This window comes from Pinus tabuliformis, chromosome 4_1 (assembly GCF_031772625.1).
Source record: "Pinus tabuliformis cultivar Carrire ecotype Pingquan chromosome 4_1, CPIR1, whole genome shotgun sequence".
NCBI classification, from domain to species: Eukaryota; Viridiplantae; Streptophyta; class Pinopsida; order Pinales; family Pinaceae; genus Pinus; species Pinus tabuliformis.
In genome coordinates this window covers 69,358,550-69,381,194 of record NC_142303.1, presented here as the reverse complement: position 1 = coordinate 69,381,194, position 22,645 = coordinate 69,358,550, and the positions used below count along the sequence as shown (strand labels likewise).

Genomic DNA, 22,645 nt, shown 5'->3' with positions numbered 1-22,645 from the left:
ACGATCCTGCTACATGAGTTTGGTGCATAACTCTGGAAACTTCAGATCAACATTAGTGGAGGTAATGTTGAGTGTTTTTATGAAGTGCTCATAAGGTTTTGGTAGACTTTTCAGAGTGATGACTACCATATCTTCTTCCTCCATGGTCCGACCAATGGCTTCGAGCTGATCTCGAATGTCTTTAATCTTGTTAAGATGTTCCTGTAAAGACATATGTTCTTCCATCATGATGGAGAACAACTGATTCTTGAGAAAAAAAGCTTTGCTCTTGTCGGATGTCTCATGCAATTCCTTCAAATGTTGCCAGACTTCGGCCGCTGTCTTGGCGGAAGGAATCTGCGGTAACTGATCATCAGTCATAGAGAGTTTGAGAAGCATAACAGCCTCTCAATTTCGATCATCAAACTTATCTTGATCTGTACCGGATGTACCAGGACGGAGCTCTTTGCCCAAAAAGAGCTGGTCAAGACGCCTATATTCAAAAATGGTCAATATTCTCTGTTTCCAGATGTTATAATTGGTGCCATTAAAGCGCTGACTGCCTTCCAACATTAGATTGGTTAGCGAGGCCATCTACACGGTTTCCAAAACACAAAAAAAACAGAGGAATTTGGTACGGATTTCAATGTAGATGTCGGCTGATCCTGACAACTCGGCCCTTGCAACCAACCTTAGTAATTTCTGCCTCCTGTTGTTTCTTTGATGCCACAGACCTACACAGAGGCGATTCAATGCCCAGATCAAGCTTCAGTCTCGATACGCTGCCACAGAGTCCTTAGGAAAAAAATCACAAGTTGAATCGCTGCTGCCCAAACAGTTCTGTGCTATCAAACAATCCTCTGCGGACTTCAAGAGGCTTTTACTATCACCAATAGAGCCTCCAGCGCTATTAAGAATAGGGCTACTGGCTCAGAGAATAACTTCGCTGCCCAAATAGTGACAAAATACCCTACATCTGCAGAAAATGTCGTCTGTAGCCTCAGGTGAAGACGCTGCCGTAGAAGATCATATTGAAATGAAACGCAGCCTTACGCACAGATTTATGGAAAGCAGCCTTACGCGCAACCTCCGCACTGTCAATTCCTTGCCCACAAAATTTTTTTCAACATAGGCGTTTAATGGCCGGAAGAACCTGTGAATTGCAAGTAAAAAAAATCAATTTAAAAAAATTGTTGTGTATAGCCAGAGATTGTGCGACTGCGACTACTGCTGCCTAATCCGAATAGCGAATCTCGTCTCCCGGTTGCCGAATCACACGGAACTGAATCCGTCTGCAATCAATTTGCAGAGCTACAATACGCTTCTCTGCATAGAAAACAGTTCACTCCAAATGCCTGGTCCAGATGCGTATAGCAAGAATTCGTTGTCCTCTGCGTGCTTGGCATGCACTGCAAATAAAATAAAATCGTGGCTGCTATGCAGAGAAAATCATCCGCAGAAATCACTTGACGTCTCGGGGTGCAGTGACAACGGGAGTGAGCTACGATGACGGGTCGTATTGGCCACCATCGCAAATGGAGATGCTAACATTCGTGGGTGGCCCAAAAGTGCTGAACATGGCCACGATAATGAGCACTGAGCACACTACAGTTCGGACGGGCCGCGGTGCCCAATGGGGTCGTCGTAGTGCCGATGTTGAAGAACAGCCGCCTCGACACCTTTTACTATGTCTTCCTCTCCAGAATCAGTGTCGGCAACACAATGCTCTCGATCTCAGATTCAATGCCTCCTGTAAAAAAATTCCAGACCCCTGGAGAGCAATTTCGAAATGAAGCACAAAATTTTTCAAACTGTGAAAAATTATTTCGAAAAATACCTAAGCTCTGATACCATAATCAATGAATGGATTGAATTGATTTACAATGAGCAGTAAAGCTCAATAAATAATACAACTGTATTTACAGAAATAGCAAGTTTCTACTAAGAAAGTAGAAACAACAAGTTTCTACTAAGAATATAGAAACAGCAAGTTTCTAACAAGAAACTGCTAATTACAATTATAGATGAGCAGTAAACACTAAAATAGCATTATTCTAATATAATCAACGGCTAAGATTAGATTTGGCTTGATCCTCATCATTTAGTACCTTCTCACCCAGTTTTATATTAATACCCATTAATATTTTAATTTTCCTAAGTTTAGACTTAAGAACTCCATTAAAAATATTAATTATTTTAACATCTCTCCAACCAAATGGAATTTCCCAAAATGATTTCGGGGTTTTGGAGGTCTTATGTGCCTTAGCCTCTCCACCAATTTTCATGGCTAGAGCACATCCGATGCTACCACAAATCAACACTTTGTTCTTGAAGATGGTTCAATCCCTTGTTGATCTTGGATGTTCTTCAAAACATGAGCAAAACTTCTTGAAGTAGTAGCATGTCGAAATTCCTCTTTAGTTTCCTCTTTCAAAAGCTTGGAGCTTGTGTCGTCCTTGATTGAAGATGTGCCTTCATAACCAAGAACTGTTTTATCACCTAGAGAGCTTTGACAGCTAAGAATGTTATCCAACACTAGTGAGTTATTCAAGTTCTTGTTAAGCTTATCAACGTCAGCCTTTAATGTTACAACTTCATATTCAAACTTCTTATACTCTTCTTCACTCTCCTTCACTTGGATCTTCATCACTTCCTCAATTCTTTGTGCCCCTTCATGATGAACTTTAAAGAAACAATTTCCTTTTCACACTTTTCAAGAAAGTTTCTCAATTCTCTGTTTTTATTTCTAAGCAAGGCATTTTCCTTTTCACTATTCTTCAACTTTTCTTGAAAGTCTTCATCTTATTTTTCAGTGTTTGAATATTTTTTGACTCCCTAGAGAGAATATATTGGTTCTTCATCATCTGAATCATTCACCTCTTTGTCATCATGGTCATTATCTTGATTTTCTTGAGATATGGAGAGAACTTCTCTTGCATCAGGTTCACTTTCTTCTGAAGAGTTGTTGTCCTCTTTGGAATAAATATTTTTCTTGTGGAAGCTTTTATTTTCCTTAAAAGGAAATCTCTTAGCATAATGACCTATTCTACCACATTTGCAACATTTAAAAGGTAACTTAGCCTTGTGTTTTACGGTTCCCCTTTTTAGCTTCCTAATGAAATTTTCTTCTTCTACATCTCAATCATCATCTAAAGTATCTTCCACCTTGAGCTCCTTGTTTCTTGTTTTCCTTGTGGCTTCAAAAGTTGCTTCTTTGGATGATGGTTCGTCTTCTATATCTATTCTCATTTCTTATGTTGTAAGAGTGTTATGTAATTCATCCATTGTCATCTTGGTCAAGTCCTTGTTTTCTTCTATGGAAAATACCTTGGCATCATATTTCAACAAAAGCTATCTTAGGACCTTTTGTACGGCCAAAGTGTTGAAAATGTAAGTAGTATCGGTCTTCATAATTTTTGTCTAGCTCATGACATGATGTAATTATATGTATTTATAAAAAGACGAAAAAAAGGAAAATATTTTTTGTAAAATAAATTTATTTAAAGCATGGGTTTCATGCTCAAGTTATTTATCATTAGGTCAAGCATCCATTGAATGCTCCTAGGGCTTCCATGAGTCAAAAGAGTCATTGTCAAAATTGCAAAAGTCCCATTCAGGCATTTGTGTCAAAAGAAGAAAATTATTTTGTAATTAAAAGAGTCTAATGAACTCCCAAGACCAAGTCAGCCAGCCCTGCATGAGTCGGCCTAAAGAGGCCTATTTGAGTCATTAGAAAAGTTATTAATAAGAGGAAGTTTGACATCCAGTTGAGGAGAGACACTTGGGATTCAATCTGCAGTTGGAAGAATATGTAAGAACCCTAAAAGAGAAGGAGAAGACTAGCGAAGAAGGGAAGAATCCTCAAAAAAGTTTGAAGATCTGAAATTTGTCTTTAAAGCTCACACATTCAAGTACCCTAGGGTGTCTAGGGTTAATGCAGGTCCGAAATTGCAGAGGAAGAAGCATTTTGTTTTAGCAGGGCCGAAAGGCTAGAAGAGTCGTATTTTGAAGTTGATGATATTTCGCTATCCTTGAAGATCTTGTCTTGCATTGCAGACATTGCAGATGGAATTTTTGGGTGGCTAGCTTGGTGCTTGGTGGAAGTTCTAGGTCTTGGAAGTCTCCTTTGAAGTTATTTCTATAAGAAGAGAAAAGTTCTTTTGGGTTTTCCCCTGGCTTGGAGCCTATCTTTAGTGTCTCTCTCTTTTGTTTGTGATATTTTTGTTTGGCAATTATCTTGATGATAAGAACATAATGTTCATGGAGAAGAACTAATAAGAAATCACAAGTAATTGTCAAAGTTAAGAGAAATCAATTAATAAGAAACCATAATGCTACCCTAACAGATTTCTCAACACAAAGGATCTTCGAATTTTTCTCCTAATCCTTTGACGAAGTTGACAACTTCATCTACTCTGAGTAAGTAAGTTGCAACATCATCGTTTTCATCCATTTTCAAATTTTCAAATTGAGTTATATACTTTTGAAGTTTGACCTGCTTGACTTTCTCATCACCTTCATACAAAGTTTTAAGTTTATCCCAGACTTCTTTGGTTGTGGTACAGGTCATCACCTTGGACTTAATGGTTCTTAACAAACCACCCATGATGGTATGAAGAGCTTTTGAATTGCAGCTAAACAACTTCTTCTCATCAAGATCAGTTGGAGGAGTTTTAGGAACTTTGTAACCATTTATTATGGAGAGTCAAACATCCACTCCTAAAGCCTTCAAGTAGGTTTCTATTCAACTATTCCATAGTGGGTAATCATTTCCATCAAACACCAGAATTGTTCTAGAAGAGATGACTTCCAATTCCATATCTGCTCATGATCTTCCCTCCAATGATTAGAGTATTAGAGGATAACCTGCTTTGATATTAATTGTTGGAAACACTGAGAAGGGGGGTGAATCAGTATTTCGTAAATTTCAATAAGTTAAGTATCAAAACGATTAACCAATAACATCACATCAAGTGAACACTATATGTGTGTGTGTGTGTACAATATTTTTATATCACGAAAGGAAGCTACAACCTAGTTTACTAGCTACAACAGGAAGGGCTACAACCCCAAGATTTACCAGCGCGTACTCGAAGGAGGCGACAACCTCCTTCCCCAGCACCACCCTACCACCCTTTAGAATAAAAATTAAAATAAGATCTTCTTGGGCTCTCGTACCAGGGACAACGGCCCAATTAAAACAACACTCAGACAACTTCAATTTTGCCCTTCTTCAAAGTCAAATCCAAAAAGTCTTCTTCAGCACTCTCCAAGTCTGCTCAAAATAAGGTCTCCAAATTGCTTCAAGTCTGCTACAAAGATGGCTCCAAGAACACTTCAACAAGTACTCCAAAATTCTTCTTTAAATCTACTCCAATATGTCTTTGAAAGACTATTTTAAAACTGCTACAAGGTCAGCTCCAAGAATGTCTTCAAGTCTGGTCCAATATGACTTCAAAAGACCGCTTCAAAACTGTTATAGGGTTAGCTCCAAAGACTGCCTTAAGGTCTGTTCAGAATTACTTCACAAACTACTCAAAAGTGGTTCCAAAATAGCCCTTAACATGCTCCAAAAGTCTACTTGAAAGCAGCCACATATTTGCTTCAAGAACAACTTCTAAGACTGCTTCAAAGAGTCTCCATAATCAACTATGTAATCACTTCAAAGTCTGATAAAAAATGATCCAAAAAACTGCTCAAGAAATGACTCTATTGCCACACAATCTAGTAGGGGTCCTAGGAAGGGTACCTAAGGGACAACTACTATACCAAGTGACAACAATGGGACAAAGACCCACTCTCACCTTAATTAGTGTCCCCTGCTCTTTACGGACTTTCACCAATGGGAGGAATCCTGATACGAAGGAAAACACTTGTAATGATGGGATCAATGATAAGGTATAAAGTGATTCCCAAGGCCCATTCAAGGAGAGACTCAATTAGGGCTAAATGCTTCAAGAGAAGATAGAAGTTTCTCCAAGAAAAACCTACGAGGAAGACCTAGACCCATGGTTAGAGATGTTCAATGATGATGAGTATGCCTAAGGTCATGATCTCCAATATGAAATAGGACCTCTCTAGAAGCGTTACAATGTGAATTGTTACTTGAAAGAGGATTTTCACTTCACCAGAGAGACCTAGAAAGAAGCCCACACAAGACATAGCGTTTATGAATTATTATGGGAGGATCCCCTCAAATGTACTCACTAGGTCAAAATGAGAGAAGGAATGGGATTTTGAATGATTTATTCCAACGAATACCAAGTTTGCAACCCCTAAGAAGACCACCTTATCCAAGGGAAGAAACAACTTCAATATTCTTGGGAACATAAATTTGTCGTTTATGTTCTGAGTGATACTGGTATGTAGATTGATTGGAAAGTCTGCTCTTGTGATTCGGATGTCAATGAATAGTTCTTCTGGTTGGACTTTCCCTTATCATGTTAGTGGTTGTTTCCTAGTTTCCTAGTTTCCTTCAGGCATTGTTGTTGTTGAGTTGGCTACTGAATCATCATTTGGAATGTCCATCGTTTGAAATGCAACTTGTTATCACTCCTCCGGATCTCCAAGGTTGAGGAAGAGTCCAGCTGAGGTAACCACAGACCAATCTTTTAGCTTGGTAGCTAGCCCTACCAAGCTGGAGAGGGCTCTCTCTAAAGGATCACAACCAGGAGGGCTAGATAGTTTAGGGTTTTAGGCTAGATGTAAAGTGCAGAGGGTTGTTTGATTTTATTTGGTTGGGTAGTCACAAGGATGAGTGAATTAGGTCATAGAATGAACTAGGTCAGGAGTCAGGACAAAGTGAATCAAAATTGCAGACATCTGATGGGGCAAGGTAGGCAGGGTAGTTTAAACTTCAGAGTATAGTGATGAGATGGTTTTAGACTAGTGAGATGCTAAAAAGAGCATGAGGGTCATGAATTCTTTTTAAACTAAAGAAATGAAACAATTTATGAGGATTTTCCCAAAACAGAGCATACAAAGATGAATTCTGCTTATCACACCTTGAAAATCAACATATCATAGAGTGAAATGGATCATGAGAGGTACAAAACAATCATACATATGAAACAGTAGAAGAAACAAGATCAAATTACCATGCCACAAGAATCCCACCAAAATAGCTGCAACTTCATTTTGTTTTCACTGATATAAAACATGATGAAATGAGCCTTTATGGTCAATGGATGTTCAACAAGACACATGAAGGTGGGCCAGCAAGTATTGATTTTTTAAGAGGGGCTTTCGAGTTTGAACTTGGGCTACCATCAGTGAGTAAATTTTTACATGATGACCTAGGTGGAATGATAAAAATTTCAACATGGGACACTAATATGATATAAAAAGAGGAGTTTTGATCACTGATGGCAATATGCAAACACTGACTCTAACACAACTTATGCATGCGTCTTCACTTTAGTAGATTTATCCTCTGCTTTAGTTACGATTTTGACTAGATCGGTATTTGTTTCTTTATCTTCAACTATTGTATTTTCTCTATTGTATTTTCAGCTATTGTATTTTCTCTGCCACTGGATTTTCGAGAGGGCATCCATCTTTTCTATTCAGAATCACTACTTAATAATAGAAAACCCTCAGAGTTGTTGCACCAGTTTTCCCGCATTGGATTTTTCTGGGGACTATTTTGTCCAAAAATAACTGTGTCCTATGTATCTTGTTCTTTGCTCAATTTTTTGTTTCATGTAATCAAATATTAAAGTACTGTAGGCTGCAAAAGTAATTTGCTTCAGTATTTAGAGAATAACTTGATAATGTATATTAAAATTAAGTAAGAGAAGTAAATTCAGTTTTTGCTATAGTAGGGGTTCCTTGGATTAGGAGTTTTCACATGGTATCAAAGCATTGCTTTTGGAACAAGGAGAGCAAATCCAGCGCTGAGCAGAGAGGCCAATAGCTGCATTTGGCAGCAATTCGAATCCCCTTGAAGGGATCGTGCAGTGCTTGCCAAGAAGGAGAGATTCTGAGGAAATCTCTCTTTGAGAGAGTCGACAGAGAGATACGATTTCCAATTCGTGAGTTTGCAGAGGCAGAGGGAGTGACGCAGAGCCTCAGCACAGTGCTTGAGGGATGCAGTTTCTGCCAAGGCAGAAATCCGTCGGAAAAGAGCGAAGACACATAAAAGGGGAATTTTCTCCTCAGAGAAATTTTCTCGCCAAAAGTTCGAATTTCTCACTTGCTGGGCAGCAGTGCTAAACAGTGACTAGAGGAGTCAATTCGACAGAGATGGCATAACATGGGCTCAGAGATTAGGACAGGTTGGATGGAGCTTCCAACTATGTCATATGGAAGACTAGAATCTTAGTGTTGGAATTTCTAAGTCTGACACGTTAGAAACCCTTCATGCACTTTACTGATTTATTCCTACCTACTTGTTCTGTTAATTAACAAGTTATTTACCATGTCAATACTGGAAATAAATACAAGTACATGCTCAACACATTACAGATCATCAACTGAAGGAAATAGAAACAAGCACACAAGTGACATCGATGCTTTTGGACTAATGTCCCCGGAAAAACCCAATGCGGGAAAATCGGTGCAGCTATCTGAGGGTTTGATTTATTAAGCAGTTTCAGAATACAATCTAGGTGCCAAATCCGGCTCACCCAACATAGAAAAATCTCGGCAATAGTACCTCTCTACTCAGAAGCAAATATTCCGGCTAAAACCCCGGATAAACACTCTGGCAGCTTCACAGCACTAATCTGCCCCACGAAACCCCAACGTCAGCCTCTAGAAACTGCATTAGCCTCTCTCTGGCCCAGTGTTTGCCCAACGTCACTCTGGCTTGGCCTGCGTCAGCCTCTGGAGGCACTGCATCAGCCCTCTAACCCTCTACGTCACCCACGTTGGCCCTTTGAGGCACTGCGCAGCTCCTGGCTGCCTCTGCGTAAGCCCTGGCTGGCTCTGCGTGAACCCTTGGTGGCTTCTGCATCCCTATCTTCGGCTACTGCGTTGATCCTCCTGGTGCTATCTCTGCCTCTTTGCTTCTGAATTCACTACCTCTCAGCTGCAAATTTGATCACTCCCTCAACTTTCTCAAAAAACCCAGCCCCAAAAAGTCGAAATCTTAATCTCTTGGTTTGTTCTTCAAGTGACCCTCAAGCTTCCTCTTATACTTTTCTCGTTGACAAATCAACAGCCGAGATTAAGTCCCTAATCAACAGCTAAGATTAGATCTGGCTTGATCCATGACTTTTGGACCATTCTAACACAGTTTTATATTAATTCACATTAATATTTTATTTTCTCTAAGTTTAAACATAGGGACTCCATTAAAAAAATATTAATTATTTTAATATCTCCCAAACTATTTAGAATTTTCCCAAACGCTTTTTGGATATTGGAGATCTCATGTTCCTTAGCCTCTCCACCAATTTTCGTGGCTAGAGCACATCCGATGCTACCCCAAATCAACACTCCTTCTTAGCAAGGACTGTGCTCTAGTAATACTCCTCACTGAGCATCACTCTGATCATCCGGCATCGGTCCCTGTGCTAATGCTAGGCCTGCTGCCCAACATCCTCTGCACTGCTACCCATGGCCCTGCCACTGCCACTGTTGCATCCGTACTGCAACTCCCTCTGCATCCGTGCTGCTGCCCATGGCTCTGCCACTACCACTGCTACATTTACACTGCAACCCAATTACTGAGAAGTAAGTAATTGATCTCCCAACTCTAACATCTTTGTCAGGCTAGAAACACTCTTGATGTTGAAGCTCCCTCTGTCACTGACAAGTTCTCCCTCTCTGACCTCTGCTCTGCTGCAACAACTCCATGCATCTCACACGGTTGCACACCTCTCTGTGTTATCCTGCACTGGTGCAACACTCCCGTGCCTCTCGCATTGTTGCAGCCTACTAGCCTCGCGTTGTCCTGGGAATCCTGCACTGTAGCTCCCTCTTTCGCTCCATCCGCATCCGTCTCTACTGACATCGCCAGTACTGCTACTCCTCTTCGGGGCTCTCGTAGCAAGGACTAATCCAAGAAGTTGCGTACCTTGAGGATCTTGCCCCTCATTGCCTATAGTCCGCCTGACTACAGCTCGATGTCTCCCCACTTCTTCTAAAGTGGAACATGAGCACTCATGGCACAATCATCGTTTGTCTCCACTTCCTTCTCTGCCCTTGCTGGCGCTGCCTTGGTCTCGAAGGCCTCTCCCTTACTCTTCTTCCTTGGACACTGGGTCGCATAATGACCCAGCTCCCCACAGTGAAAGCAATTGACCTTGGAGAGGTCCTTCTTCTTCTGTTTCTCCTGCTTTCCCTCAAATGCTAGGGCAACATCTTCCTTCTCCTCCTTGATTCTGATCCCCTTTTCGCTGCTTCCCACCTTGCTCAGCCTTCTGATCTCTGCTTGGCAAAGAGAGAAACCCACATTTCCTCTAAATCTAGAAGGGTCGCCCTGCCCAGTATGCTCTAGACAAACACCTCCCAGTCTTCTGAGACTGCGTTTAGGGTTGTTCTCAACAATGTCGCATTAATCATTATCGGGATATTATCGGCGAGGGGGGAAATCAGAAAAAATCGGTAAAAATCGGGAAAAAATCATAATATACAAAAATATTCATCTTTTTTCAATTTTTTTAATATCTAAAGCATCTACAACATAAAATAAATACACTGACACATAAATATGATAAAAGAACTAATATATAAGATGTGTAATATCATTTCTAGTGTTACATCACACATAACAGTGAATCATGTCCTGAATAGTAAGTCCTAACTCCCGAGTCCCAAGTCAACCTGAAAATATCAACAAAAAATATAATAATGTATCTCATATCATGAGTCATAATGTCATATACAATGAAATGAACCAAATAACTAAATTCTAATACCACTGATTTCCTCTGCCCCTCTAGATGTAGATGTCGGTGGAGTTGGCAGTGGACTCTGTTCTGCTCTAGAAGCTGAAGAACTAGGAGCTACAGGAGGTAGACCACATCCTCTACTGGTGAGGGGGGTAGCTTGGGTAGGTTGTGTCACCTCCTCATAATTTTTTTTGCCGCGATTTTTTCCATTTTTACGAAAACAGAAAAAAATTGTTGTATTTATCGGGTAATAATATCGCCGATTTTAAAAAATCGTGATTAGTGCAACACTGGTTCTCACCATCAATTATGGATCCGACGTTGCCCTTATGGAAGTCAGCGAATCCCGAATCTCCTTCAATCGACCGAGGAATTGAGTCGATTTGTTCTCCTTTCTTCATCTGGTATGATCGCCACTGATTTTCTAGCAGCATCTTCCTCTGCACAGAAATATGTTGATACAACTTGGTCCGGGCCTCCCACATCTCTTGTGTCGTGTTCTTCTCGGCAATATGCAGTACTATATGATCCTTGACCCTGTCAAGGATGATACTCTTAGCCCTCACCATTGCATCCTCGTACCTGTCATTATCAGTCTGGTCGGATAGCTATCGTCCTCAAGGGGAAGTGCTTGACACGATTCCTTGTCTAGTACGGATAAGATTCTGGCCTTCCAGACTATGAAGTTTGAGGCTTCATCTAGTATGTCCTGGTCTCTTACTCCGTGTAGTGCCATTCCGCTTCTCCTCCACTTCCCTCCTTGATGTTCTTGGTATGACTCCTCTGAGCCTCGATTTCCCTCCTAGAAACCCTTCTGCCAATGTCGAGATGCCCCTCTCCAATCCACCTCGGCAACAACTCCCTCTACCTTGGTCTTGCCCTGTTAGATACTGTTTTGACTACAGTACCCCACCAGCTCCACTCTGCAACTTACCCACAGCCTCCTAAACCCCAGCAAACTGAAGGTTAGAGCTCCTAGGCTCTGCGCAATCCCGGCACCGACAAATCAACCTCCTCAACCAACTGCGTCAGCCCTCCTCGCCTCTGTGTGAGCCTACCTTTGCCTCCCTCAGCCTCAATCTTAATTACGCAGGCACTACATCACCCCTTCCTTGCTGCTACTTTGCTAGGAACAGCTTGTGTCACTCGAGACATCTGTTTTCTGTTGTTGCGGCTCTGTTTGGATGATGTCCTCAGTTCTCCCATGATCTTCAGCCTCCCTCTAATACCATGTTGGAATTTCTAAGTCTAACACGTTAGAAACCCTTCATGCACTTTACTGATTTATTCCTACCTACTTGTTCTATTAATTAACAAGTTATTTACCATGTAAATACTGGAAATAAATACAAGTACATGCTCAACACATTACAGATCATCAATTTAAGGAAATAGAAACAAACACACAAGTGACACCGTTGTTTTTGGTCTAATGTCCCCAGAAAAAACCAATGCGGGAAAACCGGTGCAGCCATCTGAGGGTTTGATTTATTAAGCAGTTTCAAAAAGCAATCTAAGTGCCAAATCCAGCTCACCCAACAGAGAAAAATCTCGGCAGTAGTACCTCTCTACTTGGAAGCAGATATTTTGGCTAAAACCTCGGATAAACACTCCGACAACTTCACAGCTCCAATCTGCCCCACGAAACCACAGCATCAGCCTCTAGGCACTACATCAACCTCTCTCTGTCTAAAATCATCTTTTTCGTCGTAGTCCTCGGAGAGATCTTTCCAACGGGCTATCATGCGCGTCAAACGGAGATAATATGACCAAGTCATGACCCCGGGAAGTTGGTTGTCCTTACCCCAACGGGGCCCATAAACTCTTGGTGTTACATCTCCTCGGGTTAGGGATTTGGTTGTTTAGGGTTTGCTCTTATTGTTCAATAATAAAAAGGCCCTTGAGCCTCATTGTAAGGCAGTTCAGAGGCATGTAGCCACCACATCTCTTCTCAAAGATAAGCTACCATCGCCCTGGCTGGTTTATTTCCATTCCTGTTTGTCAACATATTTCAATATTTTACATTAATGAAATGAATTATTATTTCTGCTACATCTCTGTGTTTATGGTTATCTTTGTAATTTGTTGCATTCTTGTTTAAATCCGAATCAGTGGTATCACAGCGTTTGCTTTTTTCTCTGTTTTTCTTTGCATGTCCCCAACAAGGTCGGGATATAAGGACTTAGGGCTTAAACTGGTCGAACCTTTGCAAGACCAGCCTCACAAATCCCGATGGCCTCCCATGGCAAATGAAAAGAAAGACGAGGGGGCAGGAGATCTTATCAAAATCTTGCTCGAAGAAGCCCTCGAGCGACAAAGGAACGCAATGATGGACAACTTTGCCTAGATCTTTCAGCAACTACCCAGGAGCGACGCATTAGCTTCCAACAGCTACTGTGGAAATGCCACACCATTTAAGGTACAAGTTAATTTTGAAATTCCCATATTCGAGGGTCAGATAGACACAGATGTCGTCGATAAATGGTTAAATCTGCTAGAGGGTTATTTTTCTGTTCATGATTTTTTTAGTCGGGAAAAGATTATTTTTGTTGTTCTCAAAGCAGCCCTCCGCGTCAAGGATTGGTGGGAAACTTACTACGAGCATAAGGATGAAAGTACAGGCTCACTATTTTCAGCCGCACCCACTTGGAACTCATTCCAGGATGCCATCAAGGAGTAGTACTACCCTGTCGGAAGCTATGAGGATCAATACATAAAGTGGACCATGCTGCGGCAGGGAAGGGACCAAGACGTGTCGGAGTTTACCAATATTTTCCATACCCTTCGCACAAAGTTGGGTATCAAGGATACGAAGCAACATTTGGTACTCAAATATCGCGGCTGCCTGCACAAGTACATCCAGAATGAAATAGAATTCCTGAACATCTCCTCGCTCGGCACGGCATACCGATATGCCGTCAAGGTCGAGCAAAAGTTTAAACAGAAGAAGCGAGACTTTGGATCTGCGAATCCGAAGGAAGGGAAAGGTGCCCCCAAATCGCAGAACAAAGGAAAAAGCCAAGGCAGGGCGACCCAAGACAACCCGCCAAAGCTGAAAGCAAAGAACAACGCCGCGAAGCCGAAAAAGGACACGGGAAAGTGGTGTGAGTTCCATAAGAGCTCCACTCACAAGTTTCGGGCCAAGCAGTCGCTGGTGGCCGAGCTAAAGGTTTCAGAATCAGATGCATGTTCTGCCTTTGAGTCAGAACTTGACAAGGGGAATAACAAAGGGAAGCAGATTATCGATGCGGAGCCCAACGCCATCGTTGCCACCACGAAGATCCAGAAGGAGGAACCCGAAAATCCAGAGGAGGTGGAGCGTCTCTTCCACTCCCATATGTGGGTAAACGGCTCTCCGCTACAGTTCATTATCGACAGCGGGAGCCAAAAGAACCTCATTTCAGCAGAGGTTGTGAAGCAGTTGAGCTTACCGACCACAGCACATCCGCAATTGTACGCCATTGGGTGGCTTCACCAAGAATAGGATCTTCGCGTGAGCCAGTAGTGTCACCTTCCATACAACATCAAGCCCTCCACGGATGAGGTATTGTGTGACATTACTCCCCTTGAAGTTTGTAATGTATTATTAGGACAACCAGACTTGTGGAAGTGACACGCTGTGTATGAATCAAGGCCCTGTGTTGTTATTGTTACTTTGGGAAATAAGTTGTACAGGATACCAGAGGTAGCACCGCCTACTGCCATCTCTTTGGTTACTGCAAAACAATGCAGTAAGCTCATTTCCAAAACCAGGAAATTTGTTTTCCTTATGATATTCCCTCAAGGAAAGAAGAAGACGGTAGCCATGACCTCCAGACAGGGCCCCTCCGCATGACAACTACAGATGGACAAGGTTGTGGAGGAATACAAGGACATCTTCACCTCCCCCACAAGGGTTCCTCTGACTGTCAGGTCAAGCACTCCATTGATCTGACCCCAGGTGCGCCGCTGCCCAATGGACCAATCTATCGACGCTCCATTCTGGAGAACGATGAAATCAAGAGCCAGATTCAGGAGTTGCTGCAAAAAGGTCACATCCGTCCGAGTTCATCGCCCTGTGGGAGCCCGATCGTGTTGGTACAGAAGAAGGATGGGACTTGGAGACTCTGTATTGACTATCGAGCGCTGAACAAGATCACTGTCCGTAATAGGTACCCGATCCCACAGATTGATGACCTCCTGGACCAACTGAAGGGGGCAAAATATTTCAGCAAAATTGATTTGAAGTCAGGATATCACCAGGTAACAATCGAACCCTCCAATGTGTGGAAGACTGCCTTTAAAGCCAAGGAGGGCCTTTTCGAATGGTTGGTTATGCCTTTCAGATTAACGAATGGTCCTCCAACCTTCATGAGGCTAATGGATGACATCTTGCGGCCATTCACCAACTCATTTGTAGTGGTATACTTGGATGACATCCTGATCTTCAGCTAGAGTTGGGAAGAGCACCTCTACCACATGCGACAGGTTCTCCAAACACTGCGACAACACAAGTTATGTGCCAATTTGGAGAAATGCACTTTTGGCATGACCTAGGTTCAGTATCTGGGATACATTATTGATGAACAGGGGTGCATGTGGATCCAACCAAGATCCAATTCATTCGGGATTGGCCATCTCCAACCACTCTGACAGAGCTTCGCAGCTTTCTAGGTCTTGCCAACTTCTACCGCAAGTTCGTGTTGGGATTTTCTCATATCACTTGGCCCTTGAGTCAAGTCACCAAGGGAGGAGCGAAAGAAAAATTCTTTTGGTCTGAATCTCAACAGAAGGCATTCACAGAGTTGAAAGATCGCCTCTTCTCGGCACCAGTGCTCGCATTACCAGACTTGTAACAACCATTTGAGGTCGAGACAGATACCTCTGACTATGCTATTGGGGCAATCCTTACTCAACATGGGCATCCAGTGGCATATCACAGTGAGACACTTTCAGACACAGTCCGGAAGTATCCCACTTATGACAAAGAGATGTATTCCATTGTGCAGGTCTGTCGGCAATGGAAGCATTACATTTCGGGGAAGGAAACGGTCATCCACACAGACCACCGACCCCTGCAGTTCATACAGACCCAAGGGAAATTGCAGAATGATCGCCATCAGAAGTGGTCCACATATTTGCAACAATTCCATTTGAATATCAAGTATAAGAAGGGCAGCACCAATAATGTTGCAGATTGCCTCAGTCGACCACCGATCATGGCGTTAACCACCGTGCTCAACTCTTATGGGCACAAGATTTCTGATTGGCCACTTCTCTGCAAAAGCGACCCAGAATTCGGCCACACATACCAGACACTCTTGGAGGGTCAGCATGTTCCAGATTTTCACCTCCAGGATGACCTGTTATGCCGCCTAGGTCACCTTTGTCTTCCTTCAAGCGAGCATGCCAAGATGATTTGGGAAGCACATTACAGTCGAGTTGTTGGGCATTTCGGGGTCGAGGAAACGATGGCAGTACTGCAAAAGTATTTCTATTGGCCGAATCTTCGACAGGATGTCGGGAAGTACATCAGATCATGCACTGCCTGTGCCATTGCCAAACCGACCATCAAGAAGCAAGGCCTCTACACCCCATTGCCTACCCCTAGTCGACCTTGGGAATCCATCTCCATGGATTACATGTCAGGACTTCCTTCCACTAAGCATGGAAATGGCTGTGTTTTTGTGTCGTCGAAATGTTCTCGAAGATGCCCATTATGGCGGCCTGCAAGAAGAATATCACAGCAGAAGCCACTGCTAAACTCTTCTTTAAACGAGTGTGGGTACACTTTGGGATCCCACAGTCTATCATCTCAGATCGAGACAGCAGGTTCCTTAGTACATTTTGGTCCAGTCTCTGGTCGATGCTGGACACCAAACTCACTAAGTCCACAGCCTTCCATCCTCAAACTGATGGCTAGACAGAGGTTGTCAACAGGATGATCGTACACATTTTGCACATGTACAACTCAAAGCATCCACGCACATGGGACGAGAGCCTCCCCTATGTTCAGCATAGCTACAACCAGGCTCTCCACAGCTCGACTGGGCACAAGCCCTTTTCAGGTGGGCTTGGAATTCTAGCCACTATGTCCCATTGATGTGGCCATGCCATTTGCAGCTACTCACGCAGATTCGGCTCATGTCTAGTCTGAAACAGATAAGGCAAACAGCTTCATTGAGCACATCCAACATGTTCGCCAGCAGGTCCATCACATTCTGGAGAAATCAAATGCCAAGTACAAACAGCGACATGATCAACATCGGGTGCCACACAATTTTCACGTGGGCGACAAAGTCTGGTTGCGTTTGCAAAAGGAATGCCTTACCGGAGCCTATCAGAAACTCAGACCACTCTGATATGGTCCTTACACCATTACCAAGGCTGTGGGAGACAATGCATTTAAGCTCAGCATTCCCCCATTCCTTGGCCTGCACCCGGTGTTCAATGTGGACCGCCTTCGGCCATACTTTCCACCATTACTAGACACATCTGACATTGCAAAACAGCTCACACCCACAAAGTTAAATCCAGATTGCATGGAACAAGCTGCAACTGATCGGATCATGGACACACAGATCAAGCACACTCGCCACCAGAATATCCAACTGTATCGAGTTGTCAAAGCAGGCCAACTCCTTCACCAGGGCAAGTGGCTCACTAGGGACCAAGTTCAGCAAAAGTTCCTTCATCTCAAGGAGGAACTCAACGCAATGGGGACCATTGCTTCCTAAGGGGGGAGGAATGATCCAGGCGGATATTGGTGGCCACCCGTCAATTCCACTTGGACCCCTACCATTGCTTCTTTCAGTTTTTCAATTTCCTTAATTGTAGCACAGTTTACTATTTTTAGCAGTTTTTCGGGTCCTAAACTTCCAGAGCCAGTTTGAGGCCCTAAACGACGTTTTTTTTGGAAATCTACCGCCAACGATTTTTTGTTTAAAATCGTCTTTTTCGTCGTAGTCCTTGAAGAGATCTTTCCAACTGGCTATCATGCGCGTCAAACAGAGATAATATGACCAAGTCGCAACCCCGGGAAGTTGGCTATCCAACTCACCCCAACGGGGCCCATAAACTCTTGGTGTTACATCTCCTTGGGTTAGGGTTTTGGTTGTTTAGGGTTTGTTCTTATTGTTCAATAATAAAAAGGTCCTTGAGCCTCATTGTAAGGCAGTTCAGAGACATATAGCCACCACATCTCTTCTCAGAGATAAGCTACCATCGCCCTAGCTGGTTTATTTCCATTCCTATTTGTAAGCATATTTCAGTGTTTTACATTAATGAAATGAAGTATTATTTCTGCTGCATCTCTGTGTTTATGGTTATCTCTATAATTTGTTGCGTTCCTGTTTAAATCCGGATCAATCAAGCAAAAGACAAATGAACTCATTTAAAAAGAGGATCAAGCAATAGAGAGCTTGCAATATCGGTTCCTCATCAATGAAGGCATAACCTTAAGAATCGAGAGAATTCAGGCTTTGTTAGTGAATATTTCTCTTTATGATACCACCATGAAGTTTAAAATTCGCCAAATCCATGTGGTCTTTATCCATGTGAAGAAAAATTCAGAGCCCGATTAACTCACAATAACAGATAAATATGGCCAGATACAATGAAATAGTCACATACAAACATATGGAGGAATCCCTGAGCACATTCACATTGTTTTCATCTATAGTCCGCATCGAACAAAGAGAAGACCACAAAACTCATGGTCAAGAAGGCCACACACCCGTGGTTCACTAGTTGCTTTGTCGAGCAGAGAGACACATGGCCTGATAAGTGAAGAAATTAAATGTCAATTCAACACTTACTCGTCGCTTCGAATACCGTGAAAGAGGAACCGCAGGTACCAAACGTCCACAAAGAAAACCTTCCGTGTTCGGCTCACGTCGAGTTCACCACTGAGCGCTTGGGGTAGATCTCATCGAAGGTTGAGACAAGAGCTCACACACTAACAACAAATGAGGCTAATTTTTTGTAGACAAGTTATGGCAGGGATGGCAAAGAACCAGCAATTGTGAAACCTAAACACAAGGCATGTGATAGAGAGAAGCATGTGGTGAAACATTTGTGAGAATCTACAATTTCTTCAATGTGGAGGATGGAAACGATCCACGAGAAGAGGAGTGCTTAGGTCTAGCAGAGAAATGCCATGGCCTACCACTAAAGGTCAAGGGGAATACACTCTAAATCGATAACTGGCCACTCAACAAAACCTGGATCTGAGCTGAGGGAGTCTATCTTTGGCACTATACCCCTCTAGCACCTCCACCCTTTGACATCAGGCATGAGCTGAGCAAACTGAACATTCCCATACCCCTTTATGAAGTTGTAAAGAACCCCGCTCATAGGATATAAGTATATAAATGACTAATAGTCAGAGAGCAACCCCAGACCCAGCCTTATAGAGTTCAGATGTCCCAGAATCCATCTGTTCACAGAATCAATGTCCCCCCCAGCAGCAATCCCGGGAGCTCCTTCCATCCAGTAGAGTATCCCATCCCAGAAGCCCACGTATAGCAAGGAAATGCAGGAAGGTTGCGATTTTGATGAGCAAATAGAGCATAACTAACAGGCGGAATGGCAGAAAAATCAAAGAGTCAAGGCTGAGCTTATGTTATTTCGAGACTGTAGACAGCACAGAGACCAGGAAATGAAGTAGTTGACAAAGGGACAGTTCTGCATAAAGGTAGAAAAACGCCCAAAATCACTGCACCACAAAATTACTGATTCAAATTTGAGCAGGGCAAGAAGGAACCTGGATCTGATACCATGTTAAAAACACATGGAAAGTGAACAACAGAGGAACTTGGATCTGATACCATGTTAAACACACATGGAAAGTGAACAACAGATGTGAAAGATAATTATGTGTTCCATTATTATTCACATGAAGTATATTTATAATACATTTTACATGACCGTTGGATTCCATATTCCAAGGTCTCTTGGACTCCCTTTGACTACTGGCATTCCACACCAACCTTTGGAGGATTAGGTGTCCAACAAATCAATTTTGGCAAATCTGAAATGGTCTAGTGCATCAGAGATCGGAGGGCACATGATCAGATGCGGTTACATTCAATGCAGAATTGAGGTCATGGTTGTTTGCAAGAGAGGGATCTCTGTGCATGAGTAGATAAGGGTACAACCACAATTTGCATCCTAATACAATCACCACTGTTAAGAATTGGCAAGAGGGCAAATGGATAATGCATAGATTCGGCTCACGATCTGGACTAAATTCCTTAACCCCTAAACAAAGATAGGGATCAGCCCTTAATCAACCAATGAATCTATTCGCAGAAATTGTCTGCAAATTGTCATTATAAATGAGGAAAATATAGATATACAATTCTAATTGTATAGGTAGATCAATTGTAGAATGAAATAGACACAAAATGATGTGGAATCTAAACAAATAAGTGATTGAAATATGGTATTCCTTACTCCCCTCTCTCTCTCGTCTGTTTGTTGTAAGTTTTCATCCCTGCATCAATAGTTGCACAAGCCAATTTGACGTCATAAACTTCAAGCATGGCATTTATATCATCGAGATTTTTGTTGAGATAAAAACAATTTTCTGCATTCCAAAATTGAATTGCTGAAATAATGCATTGTAGATTGAAAATCTGATTAGATTCGCCTTTCCACCAACCAACCCTTAGAAATCTCATCCCAGGACTAGGAAAACTGACAATTTGTAGTGAGTTACAACAAGAGGTTGAAGCAAAAAAAAAATGGGCAAGAATATCCACAAGATCACAAAAGGAGATCCATCGATATGTAGATGAAAGAAACATCACCCTAATTTGAGAATGAAGTGTTTGAGACAAAAAACAAAAACAAGAACTAGGTGCCAAAGCTAGGCAACAAAGGAATGAGTTGGTCATTTTTTCTTTTCCATGGCTTGGATACCATGTTAACAATTAACATGAGTGAGACAAGACAAGCGAATTGGCAAAAAAGCCTTAAAGCCCATATGTTGTATTGTATTGATTTCAAAATCTGAATTTATAATACATCAATGACCATTCTAGATCTTCTAGATCTAGATCTAGATCACATTGACAACTAATTTGGATCATCACAAAAACTCATCAAGATAAGAATTACAAGTCATCACAATTGTATTCTCAGACTTTGTGATTGTATAAGGACTCACAATCTAACATCATTTATCTGGGTTGGGACAATACAAAGGTTCCTTTTCATGGATGGAGCATCATGTGCTCTAGAAACTTACTGATGGCTAATGAGGGGGCTAGAGCTCATGCTAGGATTTTTCCCACCCACTAATTTTTGTCCTAGCCATCTTTTACATTTATTTTTTCTTTCATTATGCCTTTCTTTTGCTTTTATCTTCCTTTTAGTTGCATCAACCTCCAAGGCAAAGTTTTTTGGCATAGACTCGAGGATGAGGATGAGAGGCTGCAAATCCCCATAACCAATGACCACCATCCCAAAGAATGGATATGGAATAGAGAAAATGATGGAAAATTATAAGTATGGAATAGCATGGGCATGCTACTTCAATCAAGGCCTCCCCAGTAGTGCCATTCATATAACCCAGGCATTAAAGTAAGTCCCACTGGATTAGAGTCAAAGACTAACCTCCCCAATGAAGTGAGTGAACGTAGTCAAGATCGATCAATCACTGAGATCACCCCTTGATTCATATCAGTATGCCCCAAAACATTAAGCAAAAGCACATGATTACAAAATGGTTAAGGTACTTGCCAATGGATGACTCACCTTCTTTAAAGAAGGAATATCGAATGGAAGAAAGAAATCTAAGTGAAGCAGCATGTGGAGGGTTTGTGGCATCATGTCATGTGTTGAACAATAGGGTTGTTGGTTTGCTACTTGTCAAATCAGGAGCAAAAAATTTCCGTATAGGCTATCCACTTTTTGGTGGGTAACATCTAGCTCCAACTCGAGGACATGTAATCATAGAAAACATGATCCATGTGTTCGAACAAGTGTGCATGAGAACTCGAGCAAACCTTGGGGCTTCGTAGACATGATCCATCTGGTTATCCACTTTCCTATATACTTAAAGCAACTTGTTGATAGCAATTGTGCAGGGTGCGTCAGGGGGAGGGTTGAGTGAGGACACACAGCGGAAGACACAGGTGGAATGGGGGAATCTGTAAGTTTGACAGGGTCAACGAGTTGGTAAGGGAACGTCGTACAGGGAGTGGCAGATGTGGACCAGCGATGGTGAGGGTGTGAGGGAGTGTGGAATGGATGGTGAAACCAGCACAGGCAGGAGGATTCAACCACTCTGATACCAGATGGAGCACACAGTTAATTCATTGACAGAAATAAGAATAGATAATATTATTAATTAATGAATGATGATTACACTGTGAGAGGCCCGGGCTTAAATACAGCCCTGGGTGCCTCTTTGTGAATGGGCATGATATTTGATCATGCCCTTTAATTACTTACTAATTACAAATTATTTAATTTTATATAACATGTGGCCTCAACACGGGATCTTGATGTCATTTGATGCATGCTAATTAACTGCTAGAATATGGAGCCTGTCTTTGCCAGTGGGAGATCAATTCGAGGTACTACAAAGTCTCGTGTAATTACTTTTGAGGAGAAGATTCTAACATTTTAAATTTTCCTCTGTACCAATGTAAACAATAATTATTTGAACCATGTTCATCTTTTTCAGAACCACTGATCTCCCACCATCTTAAGAGACTTGACGAATCATGAAACATGAAAGCAGGAGGTGTTAACAGCTACAGAGTTGGCTACAAAATCAACGAGTGAGCCATTGTTACTGTTTGAAGAAGAAAGTTGGACTTGCAGGGCATCACTTTTAT

The 22,645-nt window shown here is 42.1% G+C and overlaps 1 protein-coding gene across 1 annotated transcript in view; it reads right to left on the bottom strand.

Moving 5' to 3' along the window:
• Positions 1-22,645, bottom strand: part of LOC149174181 (uncharacterized) — a 177,276-nt gene that overhangs the window by 140,962 nt on the left and 13,669 nt on the right. The window lies entirely within an intron of this gene.